We start from the raw sequence: 22626 nt of genomic DNA on the forward strand, positions 1-22626 counted from the left end.
TCTCCGCATTGGGTCCATGTTTGTACATGTATGTAAGTAAGGTTTGTTGGTGTCACGTTTGGCTTAGTACAGGGAGGTGTTCTAATTTTTTCTTTGTTGTCTTGTCAAATCACAAACCGCAATTTATCTCAAATATGCTTTGAGTTTATGCCTGAATTAAGTTCTTAACTCTATGACTCTAGGTATGTGGTTTCTTTTAAGCTTTTCATTAAGTTTTTGTATTTTGAAAGCAATGGAATGTCTTAATATGCATTTAAGATTTTTTTTCTCCCACTGGTATCATGTATCTATATGATCATTGCTCATATTTTGTACTAATCTTCTTCACTGCATTGATGCTTGCGTAGTCAATTCTGTGTTTTCATTCTATGCTATGCAATAGCCATATAATTTTGGGCATGACATCATTTTGACCTGTGTTATACAGCCTTGCTATTTTTATCAGTGACAAACCGAGAAGAGAAGTCTCAGAGTTGTATCATTTTTCGTTCGTAGTCATAATCAAATATTTGCATTTAAGGGGAAAATACTAAAAGAGAAAATCAAATATATTTCCTCAACTGCAAGATGGGCTAGGCATGCAGAGATTCAAACATGAACTACAACCAAACATACAAGCACTAAGAGCCAAGTGCTGGTAAATTCAGTAAGTTGTGTCCCCATGCAACTGCCAATCAACTCACTTGATTATTGATTTAATTGCTAACAACCTCTAGTTGCTTTGAAGGGGTTCTGGCATTGAGTTGTTAAACATACATGTGCATGTATAAGCATTTTGTTTGTTTTTATCATACATAATGTACTTCTTATTTCTTGTGCTGAATATTGAATTGAATTGAATTGAATTTGATTAGAAGAGGGCTAATAAATGAATTTTGATATCCTGTGGAATAATTACTAAAAATAAGTTTAATGCCTTTTGATTTGTATGTTGATATCTTATTTCTTTTTCAGCTGAAAGTATGAGTGATAGTTCCAGTCAGACCACATCGCCGGCAGAACCAGCCTCCCCCTTTGTGCAGTCTGGGACTCCCATGTTCACCAACTCACCCCTATCACCTGTCCACAATCTCATCAACTCTCCATCCATGATTAATAAGGTAAGAACTTAAAGTGTACCAATACCCTGAGTATTATGTTTGCTCTATTTGTAGAATATACTTGAGACATGCACTCTGCAACATATTAGAATTTTTCTATTAATTTTAATCCCACATAAGTCAAATTTTCTTTAAGTTGATGCTATTTCTTCAATACAAATACATGTAAATTCAACTTAGGCAAGTTTGACTTTACATCAAATTCTCTTGTGGACACAAGAAAGAAAAAGTAAACTTTCTGCTGGTCTGCAAAATGAAGATGTATTCCACTTTTAGAATTTTGAATGATGGCATGGTTTCAGTCATACCTGTTTGATTTTTCATTCCAAAAATAAGTTTGAATGTGACAAGGTGTATATCATGAGCAGTTTGCACCAAGTGGCTTCATGGCTGATAAAATGACCAGGGAATAATTTTACGTCTTAAATTTGATTAGCAGTTTTGATCAATGGGACAATACTTTGAACAAAGTTCTGTACAGTCTTATGTAAACGCCTGGCTACACACAGGAAATAGAAATGCATAGCAAATTGCGATGCGCTACCAGGAAAATTATTCTCCGATGACTATGAAATGAAGAGAGAGACAAAACAACAACAACAACAACAACATAATGCTCAAACTAAGAATCAAAGTTAAATTGATGTTGTTTAAACTGTGCAAAGATCTTCCCTCCCGTGCCTCCAGCTCAACAACCGCAGACTCCATGACCGCCTGCGATGTCTGGAGAAAAAGCTTGCAGCCGAGAGTGCCCTCAGACAGGACCTGGAGATGGAAGTCCAGATGCAGAACAAGGAGATTGGGGTCAAAGGTAGAGCAAGCTAATGGTGGTCACTTATCTCTAGGTATCTGGATATCTCATAGGCCAATTGCTTTGAAGCCACCGTGCCGCCATCTTACCATGCACAAAACCCATATGTTTGTGTACATACCTTGTGACATCACGTGATCTTGGTGACAGTCTGCTGGAAAATGTGTGTAAATGCCCACAGAGTATGCCTGGTAAGATGGCAGTGTGGTGGCTTCACTTGTTTGTACAGCATGAGTAGGGCTATGAGACATCCATATACATCAGAGATCAGTGGTGATGGTGCTTTCTCCGTGGTGGATGGTAGCAGAGTATCATGTGTTATAGAAAGCTAAGGAAAGCGAGAGGCAGGAGTAAGACTGTAATAGTCCAGGGCATTCAAATATCATTTCATTACGGAACCCACTTGCTTGAATCGTCATTTGGGCAAGGGCCTTATACTTTGAGCAGGCAACTGCCTGTTCATGTCACTTGAATTTTAAAGTGAAGTTTACTTGCCCTGGCAAGCAGGGCAGGTAGGTTCGTAGCATCCTGTAGTCAAATCTCAGTATATATTACCATAAACAGGACAGGGCATGTCAGCTTTCTTCCCTGTGTCAATGTAGAGGTGAGATTTCTGTGTAGAATGCCACACCCGGAGGTGATTTTTTCCCTTTTCTACTGTGCTGCAGTATTTTGCTGTATTGTCCGTTATTAAGAGGTTCTCTGCTTTGAATAAAGACTATATGAAAGAAGAACACACTGTCACATGACTGAGGAATGAGGAAAGGTTTATTGCAGTAATACCAGCAGGAAATCAGCAATTTAATGCATATAACTTGATCATGGGATCTTGTAGTGTGTAGTACCACATTTATGTACGTATTTGTGTATGCTCTTGGTCAAAGTCTTATCAATGATGCATAATTACCTTTTTTATGAGAAAAACTTTCAATGTATCATTGAAAGAAGCATGGGATGAATACAACTGGCGAAGGACAAAACTTTGAGTCAGCCCTGCGTAGGACAAATTTATTTTGAAATCATTCCAGCAACTACAGAGGTAGCCAAAAGATGTTTCCCTTTTCTTGCCATTTACAGTTTCTCAGTGTGAAACTTTTGAGAAGGACGTTGAGTGTATGATATCCTCCATATATGTGCTGAATTTATATGATTTTGCAACTTCTCTGCACATGCTTTGATTTGGTTTATTTTTGCATTATTTTTCTCTTTAAGTACTGTAACAAAGGAATACAAATTGATACAGAGTATGCCAAAAAGTGTAAAAACGTACAAATCAATACAGGAATTGTCAATTTCATGTGAGAAACAACATCGTCCCTAACACATAAATTCAAAGCAAACAAATAACACAATACTGTAGTCGAATGCGAAAAAGGGAGAAATCAATACAGAGAACCATCATCATAAGCAGAGCTTGACATGGATGAGGCCCTATCATATACAATTAAATTACAATAGGGCCTACCAATAAGTCTACACACATAGTTAAATCAAATGTTACACAGTACACATATTTTTTTGTTCATTCCTGCAGACGGCCAGCTTCGAGAGCTGAACCAACAGGTCAAGGAACTGAAGAAGCTGAAGGACGAGGTCGACGAACTCCAGGCAGTCAAGGATGAGTTGAGAAGGAGCGAGAGAGAAGTCGCACAGTGAGCTCCTTTCATCTTTCTAGCCTTGCTCTCCTCACTTCCGAGTTAATTTTTCCAGTCTTTGGTCAAAATAGATACAGAAAAACAAGACACAGATTGTCACAGTCATTGAGAATTAAGGGTTTCTGGGACGAAAACTGTACTAGGGCTTTCTATAGCTCAGTCGGTAGAGCACCGGTCTAGCTGTCCGGAGGTCTCGGGTTTGAATCCCAATGAAATCCTTTTCTCTTTTGCTCAGTTTTTCACTAAGTCATTGTTGTAATCACATGATAGATATGCTGTGGTCTCCAGCCTGTATCATGGTCCCAGTCTCATTCCAGTAGATTAGGAACTTATCTACAGATCTCAAGATATGATACATTCTTTGTCTCCCCAAACTGATGGAGGTGTGTAATAAACTATATATATTTTGCTAGTTTAGCTCTGTTTGTGTTACCAATCCTTTTTTTTTTTCTGCGTAATAAAGATTCGTTAGTTCGTCCAGCACGTGTTGGTGTCATTGAGCAGGTGTTGAAATTTACCACATTCTTATAATGTACAAACGTATGTGGTATGACTACTATGACAATTGGATTGAAACCAGGAATCTAAGTGTCTAATCTACATTACATTTCACATGATAAGTCTTCATTTCTCAGTTGATATGCCGACATGAATCATGATTTTCCATTTTCCATAGTGAAAAATATTGTATACCAGTATATCTTTTTTGTTCTACCAGGCTCAAGAAACTTCTGGACAAAAAGGCAGAGCTCAAGATGGACAAAGACCATCTTGAGAAACAGAATGAAGAACTTCTGTCTGAGAGACACCAGCTGAAGTACATGGTAAGAAATGAAGTACTGTAAATGTCAGAAGGGACTCTAGTCATTTGTGTGCCCAGTCTAAGTTCATTCTTGAGATCCCTGCTTTATGAGGAAATTTTGATCATTATAAAACCGTTGTAGAGGCCCGTTAGCGTGGGGATTCATGGATGGCCCGAGTCATTCGCTGCCCATTGGGGTACATTAAAAATCAACAACACACGAATAGCACCAGTCAGTGAATATGTGCATGGAAACTTGAGCTCATTGCTAACGGTCAGCTCCAGTCAAGGTTCTTTGGCTGTGTGTGTACTTACATGGAGATCAATGGTAAAGCTGTACACAATTCATTGAAAGGGATTAAATATATCTGAACCAGGGGGGTGTTTCATAAAGCTGTTCGTAAAGTTACGAACAACTTACGAGCGACTGGTGATCAGTTCTGATGTGCTATGCTTATCAGAATTTCCATAAGTCAGCACAAGAACTGATCACCAGTCGCTTGTAAGTCGTTCGTAACTTAACGAACAGCTTTATGAAACATCCCCCTGGCCAGCCTTCCCATTCCATGCTATCCCCATGATACCGAGTCTTTAATCAATGATAGTGGTAATTTACCCTGGAATTTTTTTTTTCTCAATTACAGATGAAAGACCATGAAAGCATCAAGAGCAAATTTGAGGAGAGCCGGGTCAGGCTGCGCCGCTCGGAGCTCAACCTCGGCGAGCTGCACCGGGAGAACTGCCGCCTTCAGGACGAGTTGGAGAGCGCCCTCAAGGGGCGGGAAGAGATGGCCCACACGACGGAGACCAGCCAGCAAATGCTGAAAGAGAAAATAGCACTGTTGGAGGAGCAGCTCATGCAGGGTAATAAAAATATATATATTTTTATTTTTCAAAGGGGAACGGTTAGGTTCTGTTTCTGCAGGCATCATTCCAAATATGTAGCAATCAAACTGACATTAACCAGTTAAGGATGGGCTGATTTTGCTGCACAACATGCCTTTCCCATTGACACTTGCACGAGTATACTCAAGACTCATCCTCAACGGGTTAAGCAGACTTACATTTTAATACACATGCATGTTAGATGTCCTGATTTACATGGAATCATTGAGGAGAGAATAAGGGAACTGTTGAGCATTAACGTAGAAATTAAATAGCTTTAAGTTTTTCATTATGCAGTTCCAATACTTTGACTGAAAAGAAAAACGTCAAAGCTACAAAATTATACAAAGGAAATTTTTTAAAAAGCATTGACAAGACCAAATGCTTTCTATACAAGGACTTGATATAAGTGGCTGACTTGCAAAATATGACTTCTTTTATTCAGGCATGATGTTGTCACAAATCTACAAACTCGTGTAAATGTTCGTGATATTAGGATATCTTTTAGAGACTTGCCAATGACTTATTATCTTTGATGTGGATTATAGCAAAAGAATGCCCTGTAGGCAGACAGAATACATTTTCCACTTCTCAACCCTATCCTTCTCTTCTCCCCCTTCCCCCGTAGCGTCTGCTCCATCTGAGGGAGAATCCCTGGGTGTCATCACGGAGCAGCGGGTCAGCGAACTTGAGCAGGAGCTGCAAAGGCTGCGTACAACCTGGGCACCACCGGAGGCCCACCAGAGACTGAAGGAGTTGTATGAGGAGTCATGTCGGGTCAATGAAGCAAGCGAGGTGAGAATGTGCACCTTCTTCTTCTGTTGTATGATTCAGTGCAATAGGGAGGTTGTAGGTTTATGTTCAAGTTGCTGATCCAGTCCAGGGCAGCATCACTTGGTTTGACAAGTGTGATTGTCAGATGACCGTCTGACAAGAAGTTATGATGACCACTGATGATGATGATGGTCAAATTGTCCTCTGACAAGATGTCATGATGACCATTAATAGCTAAGGAAGGTATTGAGTCCATAAGTTACTGGTCAAACCCTTGATCAGTATTAAGCCAATCAAGGTAACAAGATGTAGTTTGTATTTATGACAGTTTGAAATGGCCACATGGGAAAAGAATGACCATGGACTGAGGAATTTATGCAGCTGTTTACTAGCAGCTATGGCCAGTTGGTTCAAGCTGACCAGTGAGGTGATGATGGTCATTGTGTCTGTTAAGTGGTCACATGATAATAAGAGACACTTTCATGAGTTGGCACTGGCATTCAAGGCATTGTAAGACAAAATCTTTTGCATACATTTTACTTTTGCAAATCTCGGCCCCTCACGAAGTTCGCAAAAGTTTCATGCACATGAAAATTTCCGGTCTTACTGTATTTAAAAAATAGATGCTATGAACTTTGATTACCCTGGTATCTGAAATAAATGCTCCTTGACAACTGTTTCCTAGGTCAAACTAAAACAGAGTCAGGAAGAGATTGCAAGCTGCCTTTCGAGGGAGCAGAAGATCCAGCAGGACCTCCAGCATGTCTGCTCCACCTGGGCCTCCCCAGAGGTCCACCAGCAGATGAAGGACATGTATGAAGAGACCTGTCGACAGAAGCAGGAGTTGATGGTGAGAGGGCCAGTGGGGGTATACCAAAGAGATTTTTGCCTCCTTACCACTAGAGGGGGGCAAACTATACAATGGTGTCATTGATTTCATCGGGGCTGCCATTACCCACTTAGTAATGGCGGACTTTGCGCATTGAAGTAACATTTTACCGCGCGTATTACGCAAAATTTTGAACTTTTACGCAAGCATGCACTTCTTGATTTGGCTGCTCCTCGCTTGCTTGTTTGCTCGCGTGTTAGCACGAGGGGTGAGCCTACAGCCTCATTGTCATCCAGTGCTCCCCGTGCGATCACAAAACAATAGTACAGGGCGTATGAAGAGTCCCCACTCTAGCAATCACTGGGGAAAAGCTCTTTGGTGTATACTCTGAGCCAAGGGGGAAGTACATGTAGTGATGATTATTATGTATATGATAGTCATGATGATGAATGTAACATGAGGATCACAGGAATGTTGACGCGACATTTGTTCCTGGGACAATTACTGGTACTCCAGTCTTAATATTTTCTTCAGGTACGTAGGGTTAGGGTGAAGGTCATGATGGGATTTTAGTTTGATGTGAGGACTAGGATTAGGATTAAGAATTACAGCAATGTTTGTGGGTAGGTTTTATGTTTGGCTTAGCATGCAGATATTTCATGGGAGCAATTGTTGCAGGAGCAAATGTCATGGAATTCTGCAGGGATAGACGTTATTGGGACAGTGGCGTTGTTCACAGTGTTAGCTACCAGCAGTGATAATAATCATAGTAATATCCAAAACACTAATAACAATAATCTTGAATACAGTGATAGTTACGAGGGCTTCATATTAATGCATAGATGTACACAGATAAGGCTGAAATGGTCTACCTGGGTGTTCGGAGAGTATATGTGACCGTGCATCACAAAACGAACAAAAAGTCGCACACACCGAGTTTGCGTAAGGACTGAAAATAAGTGAAAATTGGCAACCAAGCCGATCTTGACTTTTTCATATTTTCTGAAAGAGCAAGTCTTCTTTTACATTATGCTAAAATTTGGGATCATAAAACGGTTGGGAAAGTGTGTTTTTTAGCAGTTTAACTCCAACATTTTTGGTAGAATAGTGTGATTAGATGTGTCTTTAGAGTCCCTTTTTCATTTCTGAAAAACATTGTACACACTCTTCACTTTCAACTGTAATAACTTTTGAAAGGATAGCGCTACTACTTTGAAAGTTGGCAGTAATTATGGACAGAATGTGTTAATGAGGCATGCTTAATTTCAGTCTAATCTGATAATCCCTTCATTGTATTACTCAGGTGGTTTACTTCCTGTTTTTTGTCCCATTCATCGCACAGCCAGCACGGTTTGGTAAAGATTAAGCGCTTGAATAGACACTGTACTTCAGAGCCTCTTTTCTCAGTTCACACTTTTCCTGAGTTTGTGCTTTCTTTCCAATATTTAGATAGGTTAGGAGAGTCCATTTGATTTGAGTTATACATCATTTTAATGCTTAAAGTCTGCTCTTTCAGAATTTGGTCTTAATTAAAGATTCGTGTCTGGCGACTTTTTGTTTGTTTTGTGGTGCAGGGTCACATATAGTGCTGTGTTCATCATGACTCTAGTGAGAAATGAGGGTTGCCAATTTCAAATCAAAGTTTAGAACTGTGCAAGCACCTGTAGGAAAAATTTGAGTTCACTTTCCTTGCTCACTTTTCCAGTTATCATTCTATCTGTCTGAATATCTGCTTATTCGTCTTCTATATCTCATGCTTACCCTCAGGCGGAACTGAAGGAGAGTGAAGAAAAGATTTCCGAGGGCCAAGTCTGGCAGCAGCGGGCAAAGGAGGTGGAACTAGAGCTGCAGAAGCTCCAGACTAGCTGGGCGTCGCCTGAGGTCCACCAACAAATGAAGGACATGTATGAGGAGGCCTCCCTCCAAAAACGGGAACTTGAGGTAAAGAGCAAAAGGATGCAGTACACTGTTAGTTAAGAAAGACTGACATCAACTTGTTTGGTTCTTGTGAATTTCTCTCCGTGGTTGTGATGTCCTCGGTAGCTGAAATGGATTGCTGCCTCATTTAGCAATCAAGTTGGTATGCATTGTTCATGTTTCCTAGAGCAAAGGTGTATTGCAAGTGGTGACAGATAACTGATAGATAGCAAGGAGTGGTTGAAAGAGAACATTCAATGGCTAGAAGATTGATTAAAGAAGGACTGTATTAAGTATTAATCGTGGTATCTAGGAGATTTGCCACTGTTTTGATTTGATACTACAAGTAGTTAATGATGAGGAAAACTGATGAAGCCTTCTGTGAGCCTCATACTCTTTGTAGAATCTCAAATTTATTCAAACTGAAGAGTTTGTTCACAAAACAAGTTAACTCAATCTTGTTGAGGTAGTTTCGAAAAAATTGAAAATATGGGATATTCCAAACCATAACTTGAAGTACATTTTTAATTGTTTTACAAGTAAGGTATCCCTAGAAAGGTTTTATTTGCTCAATCTGATGCTGGACTTACTTTGAAATGTTTGAAAATGAGACTTAGCCCATTTTGAGATCATACTCTTTGTGTTTGCAACATCAATGATCTCTGCAACTGATTGACAAATTGCCCTACATCGAAGTAAATAAGCACTGAATTGATCAGTTTTTTGGTAGTAGCCATGATAAAAAAATCATGGATATACAGTGCACTTCCGTTATAACGAACACGGTTATAACGAAATTTCGTGATAACGAAGCAAATCTTCTGGTCCCAAAATTATCACTATTAAAGTCTATGGTAAAAAATTCGCTTATAACGAACACGGTTATAGCGAAATTTCCGTCATAACGAAGTCTTTTCCGAGCGCCACAGACAAAGAAAAACAAAAGAAATATGCTCCGTTATAACGAAATGCGAATTGCTTTCGAAAATACATAGCGGAACAAGCATTTATAGCGTCTCTGCATGGGTGAACGCTTCACACCACTGTGTGTTGACTCCACAGTTTCTGAGGGGAACTTGCGTTTATTATTGTGATACAGTTATCCCATCACATTTCACATAGCTTTCCAGTGTATGATGAGTATTCAACAAACAGAATTTGATATATATATGTGGTTTCCTTGTTTTCGTTATATATTGTATTTGTTCAGTTATAACGAAATTTCGTTAGAACGAAAGAAAACTGCCGGTCCCGAGCATTTCGTTATAACGGGAGTGCACTGTATGTACTAGAGCAGGATTCAAACCTACGACCTCCTGATCTCCGGACAGGCGTCATCTCCACTAGACCACCGAGCTTCAATGAATCAGTGATCTCGTTCATATGAATCTATTTTCTCTCTTTCTCGCTCCCTCCTCTGTCGTGTTCCCTCTCCATGATCCACCCATCTCTCACCCCAGGTTCATCTGAAGGAATGTGAAGAGGTGATTTCCAGGGGCAAGGTCTGGGAGCAACGCTCCAAAGAGATGGGGGCAGAACTACAGAAGCTCCGTACAACTTGGGCCGCACCGGAGGTCCACCATCACATGAAGGACATGTACGAAGAAGCCTGTCGACAGAAACAAGAAATGGAGGTGAGGCCTTGAGGACACATTAAAGGGACATTCCAGACGATTTCCATAATTTTACATCATGTAGTACATAAATCGACAACTCCATGTATAGATTTGTGGAATTTATTGTGGTTCTTGAGCAGAGAAACAATGCTTTGAAAAACCTTAAACAAATTACACTGAACAAGGATGATGACATAGGAGGTTTACATATTTAAGAAATGTAGCAGTGCAGTTGGAACTGCAGTACCGCTTGCTTGCGCGTTCACCTGTGTATAATCTATGCATGCCTTCTTCTTTTGTTCTGCTTCCATGAGCCACAACTCTTGCATTCTTATGGTGTCAGGTTACTCTGCCATGTCATCATCCTTGTTCATTGTAATTTGTTCTAAATTTTAGAAAATATTCTTATTCTTCATCCTAATTATCACAAATTCTAAAACTCTGTTCTCAGTATGGCATGTCAAAGGAAAGGCTCTCCCATTTGATACAGTGCTTTGGCTGCCATGTTTTTTTATGCCTCCGCCAACGAAGTGGACGGAGGCATTATGTTTTCGGGTCGTCCGTCCGTCCGTCCGTCCGTCCGTACGTCCGTCCGTCTGTCCGTACGTCCGTCCATATGTCCGTCCCATTTTGTTTTTGTCGATATCTCAAGAACTGTGTGGTGGTTTTACATCAAACTTGGTATGAGGGTATATCCTGGGGGGATAGTACTTTGTTTGGATTTTAGGATCACGGGGTCAAAGGTCAAAGGTCACAGGTTATTTTGTGGGAAAAAAGGTTGAAATTTCATGTTTTTCTCCATATCTCGCAAATGGTTCAAGGTATCTTCATGGAACTTGGTGAGTATTAGTATATATGCATGTACCGATGGGCAGTGATTATCTAGGGAAGTTGGGGGTCATGGGTCAAAGGTCAGGGATCAAAGGTCAAGGTCAACTCCTCAAAATATCACTACTTTCCTTATATTTATGCAATGCCTGAAGGATTTTTTTTAAAACTTGTTGTATGCATGTATTACCCAATATATATTCTGTGGGAAGTTTCTTGCCAAAAGTTCAAAGGTCAAAAGTGCTAAATTGCGCTTTGTCCTCCATATCTCGAAAGTAACTCAAGGTATCATCATGAAACTTACATATTTATGCATGTTCTGCCTAACAGTGATTCTCTTTGGAACTGTGAGGTCAAAGGTCAAAGGCCAGGTTTAGATAATACTATTTTACCATTTGATACTGAAATTATACTTTTCCTCAATACCTTGAAAATTACTCAATGCATAAACTTATAAAAGGGTCAAAAGTCAAGTAAAAATCATCAGTTCCCCAAATACCTGCACTCTGACGTTTTAATCATTCATCCAATTGAACCTAGTTCTAGGAAAGTGAACATTCAGCACATTTTTGGCAAACCTGTCATTTTAATATTTTGCCAATTGTGTGAAACGGTCATCACACATTGTCAAGACATTGTACTATAGACCTATTAGGAGAACCATGTCGCACGATGATATGTTATTTTCTCACAGTTATCGCAGAAAGAAATATGAAAGTGGAAGATTTAGAGAAGAGAATAGACCTACGTGTATAGATGCATGTATAGTTTAGGACTGCATTCAGAATAAGAATGTTTAAAAAAAAATGAAACAAAAAACACTCAATATAGGATATGAAATTCCTGGAAGTAATAGTAATATACAAATAAACTTTTCCCTCTTAGTCACTTTATACTTATCCCACTCTGTGTTTGTGTGTGTGTGTGTGTGTGTGTGTGTGTGTGTGTGGGTCTTTCAATTCACTGTTGATCTGCTATCTGCTATGTGTATGTCTCTCTTTCTGTATGTCTGTATATTCGTCCCGTGTGCTCACACCCTAGACTGAGCTGAAGAGATGTGAAGAGGTGATTTCAAAGGGCAGAGTCCAGGAGCAGCATGGGAAGGAGATTGAGGCGGAGCTGCAGACACTCCAGACAACGTGGGCGTCGCCCGAGGTCCACCAACAGATGAAGGATATGTATGAAGAGGTGTGCCGACAAAAACAGGAACTGGAGGTAAAGACGAAATGATAATACGCAGTGTCAGAAGAGAATCTGAAAGCATTTTTTTGTGTGTGTTTTTGTGTTTTTTTGTTTAGCCTTTTGACAAGGCGTCATGGCTGAGGCGTGGAAGAGAGACTAACTGCGAGAGAATGAGTGAATGCAAGACTGAGTGGCCCAGCTACGAGGCCATCTAGAACCTGATATTAATTTCTTATGTTGAATCTTGTCCCTTGTCGATTTTGCTACCAAAAAGATAGCGACCAATCTGCAACCGCATTGCTCACAGTGACTTCAGCATCTAATCAATATGCATAAAGACCATATGCATATCACCGGCTTGCTACATAATCCAACCTGCACTGCCTGTGATGACACGTTATTCTACAATACAATACAATACAATATTAGTATCTCTATAGCGCTCTTACAAATAGTACATATGTATCACAGCGCTTCACAAATCCATCTTTTACTCGGGAGGTAGGAGAAAAGAAAGATAGAAAAAAATACAACAAACAAGGAGAGAGAGAAAAAAATTCTGCCCTACTTTGGCAAAAGGAAGCAAGTGACAAAAGTGACATTTCTCGTAAAAGAGCAAAATGTGTCTGTCATTTACACTGATGTCAATGGACTATGATGATGTCTTATCTAACATATCTCTTAAAAGGATGAGTGTTTCTACATGAAATTTGGCCTGGAAGAAGAGCTCATTATGTGAATTATGAAAACATCAATAACTCAAATTTGGATAGTACATGTCACTTGCTTCCTTTTTCTAAAGTAGGGCAGTATTCATTAGCATACCATCTGGGATTGACTCATGAATACATGAATAATTCATACATCAATTGTGTTGGGAATGGACCAAAAAAAAAACCCCAGGTCTCGCTTTCACCTGTTTCTTGCAATACTTGGTGTGGCGAGTTAGCCCCATTCCTCAGCCATGAGGCCTTGTCAAAAAGCTAGGTTATGCCCGATTAAAATTCTCAGTTTTAAGCTGATTGTATATTTGTAATGCTGATGCAGATTAGCTTGCTGCTGTTGAGGATGACAAGGACAATGATGACGATGTTGATGATGATGATGATGAGGAGGAGGCTTGTATTTCTCAGAACATTTGCCCATTGAGAGGCTTTAGCTCCAGTGATTTGTGGTCTATCATGAGCCAAATTCTTTGCAGAATGAAAAATAATCCTTGAAAGGATGTACATAGAATAGATGGGTCCTCCCTAATGAGTTGAACTCTTAAGTGACGTACACGGTTCTTCTTTCTGTGATGAGTGTTGATCCTTGAAAGAACCATTTCATGTTAAAGGGACTGTACAGTACTGGTTGAGGTAAGGGATTCATGTTTTGAACATTTCTAAGTGAGATAATGAGAAACCTCTTAATATGAAATTTGAAAGAGCATGTAATTTTAGGAAGGATTCAACGTTTATTTGATGGAAAATGGTTTTGAAATGGCTGAGATATCCAAAAAAGTGATAATAATAAAAGGGGACGGGCTACAACTTGATTAGGATCTCTTTGTTTCACCTTGTTTTTGGATATCTCAGCCATTTCAAAACCGATTTTCATCAAATAAACTTCTGATACCCTTTAGAATTGCATGCTCTTTGACATCTCATAGAGTGGTTTCTGAATATCTCGCAAAACGTTGAAAGCTAAATTCTCACCTCGACCAGAACTGTACACACCCTTTAATTCTGAACTGACATCTGTTTTTGGGGTCAATGATCATCCCAAAAATTCAACAGAAAAACACATACATCTATCAATTCGTTAAATGATACTGATAACTCCTATCAATGTTTGCCTAGTTTTTTGCCTCTTCAGCTGTTTATTCATTTATCTCTCTCTGTCTTTCTCTATCTATCACTCAAGATGGACGTGAAGAAGCTGGGAGAAGAGATTTCCAAGGGCAAAGTCAGAGAGCAGCGCTCGAAGGAGGTGGAGCTGGACCTGCAGAAGCTGCGCACCACCTGGGCGTCGCCTGAGGTCCACCAACAGATGAAGGGCATGTATGAGCAGGCGTGTCGGCAGAAACAGGAACTAGAGGTGAGAACAGGGAGGGGAGGATTTCTGTGGAATGTTTTGCTGATGGAGGGAGATGTGCTGTGTTGGCTGAAAGGATGAGCACTGTATGTCTTTAGGCGCGGTCAGACTGGCAAAAGATCGAGAAGTTCAAGATCGCGAAGTTTGGGCCATTCATATGCGCGCAAAAAGAGTGCGCCGTCCGATGGCTAGTGATTGTGACGTAACAATGCACATCTGTACATGACAATGGTCTCGCGCTTCGGAGACACCGCCCGCAAACAGATCGAGAAGTTTCGCGAGAAGTTTTGCGGGAAGTTTGCAGTCACACTGGCAAAACTTTGAGATCTTAAAGATTGCAATGTTAAACTTGTTGATCTTTTGCCAGTCTGACCGCGCCTTTTGTGTAACTAATCGGAAAGCCAAAGAGAAGTTTTACAGAAGGAAAAAGAAAGAAAGAAAGAAAGCAAACAATGAGCTCTGTATGTGTTTGTGTTACTAATCATTATGCAAGAGGTAGTTTTACATAGAAAAAGAAAAACAACAAGCAAAAACAAAACAAAAATCAACAACAACAACTGGTAGGATATATGCTCAGAGTTTGGACCAGAGACAGTAGAAAGCTAACATGTCTTTTTTAAAACTAGAAAAAAGAAAAACCAAAAATCTCACCAGTCTCCTTTTACTTATATATTTGCAGTTACTTTGTTTTACAGTGTATCATGCACAGCATATAATCATTCCGTTTCAATTTAGTTAGTCAACACCGTCAGGACTATTGGAACCTGCAAGTTGAGACCGTTTGCTGACACAAAAAACTCTGAAACTCAAATCATCTTTTAAGTCTTTTGAGTGGTGGTGAAACCAAATACTCATGATTCTTCTTGTTGTGATTGTGGGTTTTTTTTTGTATTTTTTTTTTGTCCTTGACAGTAGCTTTTCAAAATTTAAATGTGTCCATGACAACAATGTTAATTAACATCAAATTATATGCCGGTATTTACTACAACTTCTTTGTGGTATTTACTCTTAGGGGAGATGAGTCATATATTTTGATTTTCCCAAATGTACCACATGCTCAAATTCTGCTCAGGACTCATCAAGAATGTGATATACAGTTAAAGCAAGAGCTAGAAAGACCTCAATTCCAATGATAGCTGCGCATCCTCATGCCCCTTGTAAAATTTCAACAACAGTGAACCATATCGCTACAAATTGTGCACTGACAGGGAAATCTGACCCAGATGCAGCAGCGCATCTCGGAGCGCGAGACTGAGCTGCACAAGCTGCACATGACCTGGGTCTCTCCGGAGACACACCAGAGGCTCAAGGATCTCCTCGAGGAAACCTGTCAAGAGACGCAGACTAATGAGGTACCTTGATTAATGAATCATAGCGATGAAGCATAGATGGGACTATGTCGAGCATTAGTTTTCAGCTTTTGCCTTAGTAACTGCACTGAAGGCAGCTTGGGCCAGGTGCAAACCTGTTGATGGAATGGGCCCAAGAATTGGTCTAGCGTCACCAAAAAAAGAAAGAAAGAAAGAAAGAAAGAAAGTGTACTAAACTCCTCAGTACAATACTCTGAAACCAGAAATTTGTGTGTGCATTTTAATTTCACAAACTTTGCAAGACTCAAGAGCGAAAATTTGCAAAAACAGAGTGCACATTAAAGGTCTTGTCCACACTATATGCATTGAAATGCCAGTGGCAATTTGCAAAAATTTCATGCCGTGAAAAAGGCCGCCGACTCCTATTCGCACAAAATCCATGCTGTGAAAATTTCTTGCCTGACAGTAGCTCCAGTGTGATGTGGTAACTCAAATTGGATCACATTTATTTCTCCTGAATTATTTCCAATTTTTCTCATTAGAAAACACTGATAGAGAGCCAGCAGTGTGTGCGCAAGCTGGAGCAGGAGCTAGAAGGGCTGCGGATGACGTGGATGTCCCCTGAGACCCACAGCCAGAAGATGAAGGACAAAATCGAAGAGATGACCCAGGCGTGGGATACGAGCGAGGTGAGAATTTACACGTTCTCCAAGCTTTGTCTGTCAGATGAACATTCAACCAACAGGATCGCTTTCTGCCCCGTGTTTTTCCTAGGCTCTCTATTTGTCAAACCCTCAGTAGACTTAGCTTTTCATGGTGTATATGATTTAACATAAGAGAGAAAGAGATAAATTATAGTTCTGGTGTTGCATGGGGCATCAACCTAATCAGAAAGTTGATTTTGTGAAGATACAGCTTTTGAAATCAGCCAGCTGGGTTGTGTGACTGTTATGTCACCCGGGAAGTAATTCCAATCTAAATAAAAAATGTCAGCAAAATGTTGCTGATTTCCTGCTTGAAATATTTAATACCATTCAATTATGATAATGAGACAGTTCATTATCATTTGCCTTACTGAAGGCTGCTAGTGCCAGGTATGCATAGCTTATGGTGAAGCCTTCATTCAAGTACACTTTGTTGTGTTCTTTCATATAGAATACTGTAAAACCAGAGATTTTCACATGCATCTTAATTTACCAATTTTGCGAGAGCCAAGAGTCGCAAAAATTAAATGCACGTGAAAGTTCTTGTCCACACTATACGCATTCAATGCCAGTGGTAATTTGCGTAAATTTCATGTCACAAAAGTTTCTTGCTTTGTAGTAAGCATTCTCTGAGGAAGGGATAGTGATTTGTTCTTGTCATTGTGTTCAATTAAACATCAATTTGTGGCTGTGATCATATCCAGGCGAACATCAAGAAACAACAAGACATTGCCGAGGGAGAAGCAGAGGAGCTCAGGAGAGAGAGAGATGAAGCCAAGCAATCCCTTGCCAGAAAGGAGGACCAGCTCCAGCGGGCGAGGTCGAGCATCCGAGATCTTGAGGAGGAGAAGTCCGTCTTCCACCAGACACTCAGTGCGGACAAAGAGGAAGTGAAGAAGACCCTGTGCGAAAGGGAAGCACAACTGAAAAGTGCAAGGGCCAGCATCGAAGACCTCCGTGCAGAGATGCGTCAGCAGAAGACCACGATCCAGGCTCTAAACAACGAGAAGGAGGAAGCAGAGAAGACGCTCTGCGAACAGGAGGTGCAACTGAAGCAGGCGAGAACCGGCTTCGAGGATCTGCAAAGCAAGATGCTTGAACAGGAAACCAAGATTCAGGCCTTGACGGCAGGCACAGAAGAGGCGCAGAAGACATCTTGTGATCTGGAGGCGCAGCTGAGGCAGCTTAAGATCAGCTTTGAAGATCTGCAAAATCTGAAACTCCAACAGGAAACGACGATCCAGACAATGAAGGCAGACAGAGAAGATGCAGGGAAGGCACTCTGTGAGCAGGAGGCACAACTGAAGCAGGCAAAGATGAATGTCGAACACCTACAACAGGAGAGACTCCAGCAAGAAACCAAGGTCCAGGCGCTGTATGCGGACAAGGAAGAGGCAATGAAGACCTTCTGTGAGCGGGAGGCGCAGTTGAAGCAGGCAAAGTCCACCATAAGAGATCTGCAGAATGAGACCCTGGAGCAAGAAGCCAAGATCCAGGCACTGAAAACCGACAAGGAGGATGTGAGGAGGACTCTTCAAGAGTGGAAGGCACAGTTGAAGCAGGCAGAGACCAGCATCAAAGACTTGCAGGAGGAAAAGCTCCGTCTCCAGCAGCGGCTTGAAGAGAGCAGGGAGGCCAACATGGAAGGTCTGGACAAGGAGCAACAACACATCGGCAGACTGGAAGCGGAGATCAAGAAACTGGACGCTGACCGGGACGAGGCGAGAAGGGCCCTGAATGAGAGGGAAGGGCAGCTGTGTCAAGCGACGGTCAGACTGGAGGATCTGACAAGAGAGCGGGAGCAAATTCTTCGAACCAGGCAGGACAGTCAGACCAACCTTCAAGGGGTCCAACATGCCCTAGAGGACCTACAGAGGGAGAATGCTGGCTTGAAGCAGGGTCTGGCCAACAAGAGTGAGCTGCTTGCCATCAGGGACGAGAACAAGAAGCTTTACGAAGAAAAGATCTCCATGCTGCAGGAAAAACTAGCCCAAGGTAAGGCTTTTCAAGCGCTTTGCTGTGCCACACATTTATAGCACAGACTTTGAATTTCTTTGCTTCCTTAGAGTTAAACCACAAGCAAACAACCCAGTACAGTTAATCTGCTTAATCAACTTCCTGTAGTGAAGAAGTTGCACTTTTTGCTCGGACATGAAGTTGTTTCTCTTGAAAAAGCATCAGAGTTTTAGTACAAATGCATTCAAATTCTCTGCACCTGTTGCATATGCAATTGGTAAAGTTGTAAGTGCTCCTGAATCTCTCTTTCTCTCTGAAAGTTGTTAAAGTAATTGTATAGTTTTGGTCGAGACCTAATGTCAGGTTTGTAACATTTTTTGGTGAGTTAATGAAAAACCTCTTATGAAATATGAAAATGATGTAATTTCAAGAAGGATGCAATGTTTATTTGATGAAAATTGGTCTTGAAATGGCTGAGATATAAAAAAGCTATCCTAATAAAATTGACAGACCACAACTGTTATTAGGACTCTTTGTTTTACCTTATTTTTAGATATCTCAGTCATTTCAAAACCAATTTTCATCAAATAAACTTTTGATTCCCCTTAGAATTGCATGCTCTTTAACATTTCATAGAGTGGCTTCTAAATATCTTGCAAAATGTTACAAGCTGAATCCTCACCTCAACCAGTACTATACAGTTCCTTTCACTGTAAAACTTTTCATTTTACATCATGATGAATTGTCTTGTCTGCTGAGAGAACTTATTAAGACAAGCATATGAGAGAGATCGCAGAACTGTATTGTTACGTTAAAATAAAAAATATTGCTTTCTCTAAATGCATTGCATGCACTATTCATATGCCCGCAAACCATGTTTTGTTGTAGAGCATTTATAACATATCAGGACTTGGGAAATGTTAATTTTTGTTTAAGATTATCAGTTGTTATTTACAGTACATGCTTGTCATTTTCTTGCATGAGAAAGTTGACCAGTGGTTTCCATAAAGTTTCCCTGACTTTCAACTGAAAAAAGATATTTGCATTTGTTCTGACTGCATTGTGCTACAGGTGACTCCAACGAGCTGGCAAGACAGAACCGTGTGTCCGCTCTGGAGGTGGAGGTCCTGGAACTAAGGAACAAATACCAGGGGGTGTGTCAGGCCAAGGAGAAGCAGGAGGTAAGTCCTGTCTTGTGGGCACGTCCTTGGAGGCAAGACACGCCTACACTGTGATCACTGTACGTCAGTGTTTACATTGCCCAGAAAGTCCCTGTTGTGCAGTCCTGGGGGTTTTATAGCTATGCTGGTCCTGAATTTGTTATTACGTCTTTATGCAATTCAAGCTTTTTTTTTATTTCTAAAATCATCATTTCGAAGTTATCAGTGTACACCAATCATTGCATGGTGTCTCACATCAAGGCTTTTTTGTTGTTTTTGTTTTTGTTTTTGTATTTTCCTGTAAGAGAAGCATGGTACAATCTTTAGGTCATTGCCTCAGGGGGACCTCAGATATCATTTTCAGCTTATGGAAAATGCTGGTTTAGGAGTGATGGCATATTCTGTGGGAGCACTGCTAGTTATTCTGTCATTCTGTCAGATTTTTGAACACTGTAAGAGTTATAAGGTAAAACAGAGACTTTGATATTGTGTTCAGAAAAAAAATCTTTTGTACACACAGGCACTAGATATTAGGGAAGGAGTGAATTGCGTCTTAGCACATGAAAAGGGATGCTGTTACAAGGCAACTAGCTCATAGATTCCTGTGAACATTTAGATAACTCACTTCTTCAAGGACTTAGTTATTTGCACTGTGAAGACAGCTAGCCTCTAACTATTGCCTCACATAGCAATTAAATGATATAGCAATTGATTGCATGTCGAAGTCAGATGGATTTGAACTTTTGTAGACATCACCATTTCAACTGCTGATCAATTTTATCGTTGTCATCATTGCCCAGATGGCATTCAAGGCAGAACTGGAGCAGATGAAGCAACTGACCCTAGAGAAACAGTTCATCACGCCCCCTAGGCAGACCGGTGAGGATAGCTCCATGGTCACTCCCCTACCCCCGTCCCAGCCCGACCTCAACACCACGCGTGACCTGGCGGTCGCCGACCACAGCATGGACAGCCTGGACGGGCTCGGTGTCAGTCCCGATGACAACAAGGACGACAGTGACCTCCGCATGGACGACCTTGAGACGGATGGACTTCAGGCTCCTCCGCCCATCCGGACTGAGTCCAGGGCCAGCTTGGCCTCGGTCGCCTCCAACAGGAGTACTGTGTCAACCAGAAGTAAGTGCTGGCAACATAACTGTTTACAGTGAAGAGTTCTGTGACCAAGAACTTTGTTGATCAAAATTATAGTCCATAAGCCCACTTCCCTTTAGAGGTTTGGATTTTTTTTTTCTTAGATACCTTTACAACAGCCTGAAAACATTTTAATTTTTACCGTGGCGCAATCTGCAAACAATAGCGTCATCTTTGTGGAGTTGGTCCAAGATCACATATTTATTTTCTTTTTCTGTTGTTCCATAGTCTATTTTTCATTTTAATTTTTTTTTGATTAATTTTATCAAAATCTGTCCAATTTTTCCCCTTTAATACTTACCACAGAAAGACAAGTATACAAACATATATATGCAAAAACATAACCTCTTTGGCAAGGGTCCTGAAAAAGAGAGAAAAGAAAAGAAGTACTGATGCTCTGATGCATGGAAATTGTTAGAAATGTTTTCAGATTACATGGTGCAGGATCTTTGTGTTATTCTTTCAGTGAATTCTGTGATCAATATTTTGCATCTCTGCGATTGTGTTGATATGTTGATTATGTGATAAAGTGTTGCTATATCTTTGCCTAGTCCTTGACATCTTCAACAATTGTTAGGGTACCTAGAAAATGTATGGAGTTTACCATCAATCTATTGTTGTCCATAACAGGTCGCACCAGGATTGAAATCACACTGTCGGCGAAGCGCAGCGTGTCGAGGAACTCCTCCCGCAGTGGATCTCAGTTTGACGACATCAGCGGCGTCCTGAGCCAAAACTCCTTGGGTGGAAGTGTGAATAGCCTTGGGGCCGACTGGCCTGACAACTTTGCAAGGACCCTGGATGACCTTGGGGCCAGTGGTCACTCAAAGTTTGCCACTTCTAATCGCAGAGACACGCTGGACACCCACAGAACTACAGGTCAGGTCCAAGACCTTGTATAATCTGAGAGTCACAGTTAAAAATATTTGATAAATCATGATCTTCCAGCATAAAACATACAATTACTCATCTTATCAAATGAGGCAGATTTTCCATCCCGTTGTATCATGATCATGACAAATGCAACATTCAATAAAGTTGTGAAAAAGTTTACTGAGCGGAGGCTTGTGCAATGTGAATTGAAGGATAGTTGAATGCAATCGGAGCAAGAGTGGAGATTATGATTGTCTGAGCATAGAGAAATGAAACTGAGAAAAGGGCCATGCATGAAGTGTAATCTTGTAAGTTAAATGGGAAAGTTGCCATGAAATTTGTTAAACCTTTGAACATTTATTGAGAAGTTTTTGAATTCAGTTGTATTCTTTCAATAACAAAGTATAAAAACAAATGAATCCATAGAACTAAGTATGCATTGTATTTTTCTCAAATCCAAATCCTTCCTTGCCCTGCCAGGTCCGAGTGGTTTCTTCCTGGTTGGCCGGTGTGAGGAAGAACCGGATCATGTCGACTGGGACGACCGTCTCTCAGAGTTGCAACGGCGGAACACCCTCTGTAGACCCCATCTTCAGACCTCTTACCCAGTGGAAACCCAGACCAGACTTCCACAGGTACCACTTTTTCTTGTCACATTCTGATGGTGCAAGCCTTTGGGGAAAACCTCTTGGCCTTTGGGGAAACATCTCTCTATAAACATAACCTTAGTAAAACAAACCATGCCATAATAGATGAGGTTGTGTCTGAGGTAACGTGTTAACAGTTACAAGTGCAAGTAAGGTTGGTTTTAGGGCTAAGGGTTAGGATTAGGATTAGAACTGGAGTTAGTGTGAGGATTAGGATAAGGGTTTGGGATTACGATATGTTTGAAAAAGGATTATGGTGAGGATTAGGGACAGGGTTAGGATGAGGATTAGATAATGCCTTATAATGAAGATTAGGGTCAAGGTTAGGATGAGGGTTAAACTATGCTTC

The 22626-nt window shown here is 40.7% G+C and overlaps 1 pseudogene; it reads left to right on the forward strand.

Annotated features, from left to right (window-relative positions):
- The window catches only part of LOC139721855 (uncharacterized), a 38264-nt pseudogene that overhangs the window by 12871 nt on the left and 2767 nt on the right, over positions 1–22626 (forward strand).

The sequence above is a fragment of the Diadema antillarum genome, unplaced genomic scaffold, assembly GCF_040938485.1.
Source record: "Diadema antillarum isolate AM-2024a unplaced genomic scaffold, OU_Dant_1.0 scf00000014, whole genome shotgun sequence".
Taxonomy (NCBI): domain Eukaryota; kingdom Metazoa; phylum Echinodermata; class Echinoidea; order Diadematoida; family Diadematidae; genus Diadema; species Diadema antillarum.